Source organism: Aegilops tauschii, chromosome 6, assembly GCF_002575655.3.
Source record: "Aegilops tauschii subsp. strangulata cultivar AL8/78 chromosome 6, Aet v6.0, whole genome shotgun sequence".
Classification (NCBI taxonomy): Eukaryota; Viridiplantae; Streptophyta; class Magnoliopsida; order Poales; family Poaceae; genus Aegilops; species Aegilops tauschii.
Genome location: NC_053040.3, coordinates 468,655,557 through 468,661,107, shown reverse-complemented (window position 1 = coordinate 468,661,107; position 5,551 = coordinate 468,655,557).

Genomic DNA, 5,551 nt, shown 5'->3' with positions numbered 1-5,551 from the left:
CTTGGCCGTACTTGTGAACTTTGCAATGAAAGTGGTCATTTAGCTATCTGATGCAATTGTTTCATGATCTAACCATGTCCAAAAATTGTGATGAGTTGATTTCCCTTGCACATTATAATGAACTTAGCTTGCTTATGGGTTGCGAAGAAATGAAACATATAACTAGGCATCTTCTAGAATTTGCCCGTTATAAACTTCTTGGTTTTGATGTAGAAGAAATTTATATGTATTATGTGGTGAATTGCATTGAAAATCCTTATATTGCCAATTACATAAAGAAAAGAAAACGAATAGAAGATGAAGAGAATACTAACGAAAGGGAAGAGACTTCCCAATATTCTCCTATTATTTCTTATGATGAATCAGGTAACGAGGAGGAGCCTTCTATTCAACCAATCTCATTAATAAGGAGCTCCAAAAGAGGATTGAACCCACACATGAGGTGAAGAAGAAGAAAAGAAAAAGGAAGAGAGTTTTCAAGTTTTGGGTAAAGATTCGATGGACTATGGAATAAGGAGTGGCAAGAGCCTAAGCTTGGGGATGCCCAAGGCACCCCAAGGTAATATTCAAGGATAACCAAGAGCCAAAGCTTGGGGATGCCCCGGAAGGCATCCCCTCTTTCGTCTTCGTTCATCGGTAACTTTACTTGGAGCTATATTTTTATTCACCACATGATATGTGTTTTGCTTGGAGCGTCATTTTATTTTCTTTTGTTTTGCTTGCTGTTTGAATAAAATACCAAGATCTGAAATTATTAAATGTTAGAGAGTCTTCACATAGTTACATAATTATTCGACTACTCATTGATCTTCACTTATATCTTTCGGAGTAGTTTGTTGTTTGCTCTAGTGCTTCACTTATATCTTTTAGAGCACGGCGGTGGATTTATTTTGAAGAAATATATGAACTCTCATGCTTCACTTATATTATTTTGAGAGTATTTAGAACAGCATGGTAATTTGCTTTGGTTATGAAATTAGTCCCAATATGATAGGCATCCAAGAGGGATATAATAAAAACTTTCATATAAAGTGCATTGAATACTATGAGAAGTTTGATTCCTTATGATTGTTTTGAGATATGAGGATGGTAATATTAGAGTCATGCTAGTGGAGTAGTTGTGAATTTGAGAAATACTTGTGTTAAAGTTTGTGATTCCCGTAGCATGCACGTATGGTGAACTGTTATGTGATGAAGTCGGAGCATGATTTATTTATTGATTGTCGTCCTTATGAGTGGCGGTCGGGGACGAGCGATGGTCTTTTCCTACCAATCTATCCCCCTAGGAGCATGCGCGTAATACTTGCTTTGATAACTTGTAGATTTTTGCAATAAGTATATGAGTTCTTTATGACTAATGTTGAGTCCATGGATTATACGCACTCTCATCCTTCCACCATTACTAGCCTCTCTAATACCGCGCACCTTTCGCCGGTATCATACACCCACCATATATCTTCCTCAAAACAGCCACCATACCTACCTATCATGGCATTTTCATAGCCATTCCGAGATATATTGCCATGCAACTTTCCACCGTTCCGTTTATTATGACACGCTCCATCATTGTCATATTGCTTTGCATGATCATGTAGTTGACATCGTATTTGTGGCAAAGCCACCTTACCTAAATTATTTCATACATGTCACTCATGAGTCATTGCACATCCCGGTACACCGCCGGAGACATTCATATAGAGTCATATTTTGTTCTAAGTATCGAGTTGTAATTCCTGAGTTGTAAGTAAATAAAAGTGTGATGATCATCATTATTAGAGCATTGTCCCAGTGAGGAAAGGATGATGGAGACTATGATTCCCCCACAAGTCGGGATGAGACTCCGGACGAAAAATAAAATAAAAAAAGGAAAAAAAGGAAGAAAAAAAAGAGGCCATAAAAAAGAGAGAAAAGGCCTAAACAAAAAAATGAGAGAAAAAGAGAGAAGGGACAATGCTACTATCCTTTTACCACACTTGTGCTTCAAAGTAGCACCATGATCTTCATGATAGAGAGTCTCTTATGATATCATTTTCATATACTAGTGGGAATTTTTCATTATAGAACTTGGCTTGTATATTCCAATGATGGGCTTCCTCAAAATGCCCTAGGTCTTCGTGAGCAAGCGAGTTGGATGCACACCCACTTAGTTTCTTCTGTTGAGCTTTCATATACTTATAGCTCTAGTGCATCCGTTGCATGGCAATCCCTACTCACTCACATTGATATCTATTGATGGGCATCTCCATAGCCCGTTGATACGCCTAGTTGATGTGAGACTATCTTCTCCTTTTTGTCTTCTCCACAACCACCATTCTATTCCACCTATAGTGCTATGTCCATGGCTCACGCTCATGTATTGCGTGAAGATTGAAAAAGTTTGAGAACATCAAAAGTATGAAACAATTGCTTGGCTTGTCATCGGGGTTGTGCATGATTCAAATATTTTGTGTGGTGAAGATAGAGCATAGCCAGACTATATGATTTTGTAGGGATAATTTTCTTTGGCCATGTTATTTTGAGAAGACATAATTGCTTAGTTAGTATGCTTGAAGTATTATTATTTTTATGTCAATATTGAACTTTTGTTTTGAATCTTATGGATCTGAATATTCTTGCCACAATAAAGAGAATTACATTGAGAAATATGTCAGGTAGCATTCCACATCAAAAATTCTGTTTTTATCATTTACCTACTCGAGGACGAGCAGGAATTAAGCTTGGGGATGCTGATACGTCTCCAACGTATCTATAATTTTTTATTGTTCCATGCTATTATATTATCCATCTTGGATGTTTTATGGGCTTTACTATGCACTTTTATATTATTTTTGGGACTAACCTATTGACCCAGAGCCCAGTGCCAGTTCCTTAATTTTCCCTTGTTTCAGTGTTTCGAAGAAAAGGAATATCAAACGGAGTCGAAACGGAATGAAACCTTCTGGAGAAGTTATTTTTGGAAGGGAAGCATCCCGGGAGACTTGGAGTCCACGTCAAGAAAGAAACGAGGGAGGCATGAGGCACGGGGCGCGCCCTCCACCCTCGTGGGCCCCTCGTGGCTCCCCTGACCTACTTCTTCCGCCTATATATATCCATATACCCTAAAAACTTCGGAGAATAGAATAGATCGGGAGTTCCGCCGCCGCAAGCCTCTGTAGCCACCAAAAACCAATCGGGACCCTGTTCCGGCACCCTGCCGGAGGGGGGAACCCTCACCGGTGGCCATCTTCATCATCCCGGCGCTCTCCATGACGAGGAGGGAGTAGTTCACCCTCGGGGCTGAGGGTATGTACCAGTAGCTATGTGTTTGATCTCTCTCTCTCGTGTTCTTGATTTGGCACGATCTTGATGTATCGCGAGCTTTGCTATTATAGTTGGATCTTATGTTTCTTCTCCCCCTCTACTCTCTTGTAATGGATTGAGTTTTCCCTTTGAAGTTGTCTTATCGGATTGAGTCTTTAATGATTTGAGAACACTTGATGTATGTCTTGCCGTGCGTATCTGTGGTGACAATGGGATATCATGTGACTCACTTGATGTATGTTTTGGTGATCAACTTGCGGGTTCCGCCCATGAACCTATGCATAGGGGTTGGCACACGTTTTCGTCTTGACTCTCCAGTAGAAACTTTGGGGCACTCTTTGAGGTTCTATGTGTTGGTTGAATAGATGAATTTGAGATTGTGTGATGCATATCGTATAATCATACCCACGGATACTTGAGGTGACATTGGAGTATCTATGTGACATTAGGGTTTTGGTTGATTTGTGTCTTAAGGTGTTATTCTAGCACGAACTCTAGGGCTGTTTGTGACACTTATAGGAATAGCCCAACGGATTGATTGGAAAGAATAACTTTGAGGTGGTTTCGTACCCTACCATAATCTCTTCGTTTGTTCTCCGCTATTAGTGACTTTGGAGTGACTCTTTGTTGCATGTTGAGGGATAGTTATATGATCCAATTATGTTATTATTGTTGAGAGAACTTGCACTAGCAAAAGTATGAACCCTAGGCCTTGTTTCCTAGCATTGCAATACCGTCTACGCTCACTTTTATCATTAGTTACCTTGCTGTTTTTATATTTTCAGATTACAAAAACCTATATCTACCATCCATATTGCACTTGTATCACCATCTCTTCGCCGAACTAGTGAACCTATACAGTTTACCATTGTATTAGGTGTGTTGGGGACACAAGAGACTCTTTGTTATTTGGTTGCAGGGTTGTTTGAGAGAGACCATCTTCAACCTACGCCTCCCACGGATTGATAAACCTTAGGTCATCCACTTGAGGGAAATTTGCTACTGTCCTACAAACCTCTGCACTTGGAGGCCCAACAACGTCTACAAGAAGAAGGTTGCGTAGTAGACATCAAGGTGTTGCTGCACGGGCTCAGATTTGTGGTCAAGGTTAGGGCTTCTACGGCGTCCCGCAATGATATGGCAGAGTTCAAGGTCTGGCTGTGGACGAATGACCCGGCGAGGATCCCTTCCAAGCACATTCTCGTGGTGGAAGAACATGGCAGGCGCGGTGAGCACGCCATGGCCACGGGGAAGCAGGATGATGCTCTGTGGTACCCGGTATCTATCAGCCAGATTGGCGATGCGATTCGGGTGGACGACCTGGCCGGGGCAACACCTCCACCGCCACCTCCGCCGCCCCCCTCCCCGCCTTCTGCTGATGATGATGGGAGTGGTGACCGTGGGGATGCGAACGGGGGACCGCCGGCACCGCCATCTAGGGCCTCGCCGGAATCTTCTTCGGCGGCCTCGGCCCCCTCGCCACCGCAGCCGCAGCAGGGTGGAATTCGAAACCACGTGGTCAGTCAACAGGACCGGGTGGACTGTACGGTGGTTGATTCGGAAGGTACGGCTGACGCGACCCTGATCGTGGGTGAGGTCAACGTGGAACGCCCGTTGGTGGTGGAGCATGCTCTAGGCGCTTCGATCTGCATGGAGGCCCCGTCGATGGAAAGCAGGGTCGGTCCCACTGGTCACCAGAGGGGTGGCCGTGTGGGCTGTGTGCCAAGGTTGCTGGTTCGAGAGAATTCGGTGTCTTCGATCAACCAACCGGAAGGAGAGGTAGCGCCACCCGAGGCGATGGTGGGGCGGACAGCGCTGGGCCAGACTTTGTCGCGTCCGGTGGTGGGGCCTAGTAGCCCTGTGGGCACAGGAGATTCGCCTGGGATCAGAGTGGGCGATTGGGAGCTGCGCCTCTCCCATGTGGAGGAAAGCCCGCTGCGGGGGCCATGCGCCCCGACCGAGGAGATTTTGACAGCGCCAGCTGTGGCAGTTCCTTACTGGTGAATCTGCCTGGCCATTCAGAATCTGCGGAGAGATTGGTGGGGCCCGAGCTGCATGTGGATGTGACACCGCCATGCACGGGAGGCGCTGGATGGTTTTTGGTTAGCCTTTCTGAGCATCATGAGGAACCAGATCTACCGCCCATCCTTGCCATTCCGGACCCGTCTCCACACGATAGGGCGGTCCAGCTCTGCACGGAGCTCAGGGGCAGCATCACGCCGATCCTGGAGCAGCCCACATCCAGGGGCCT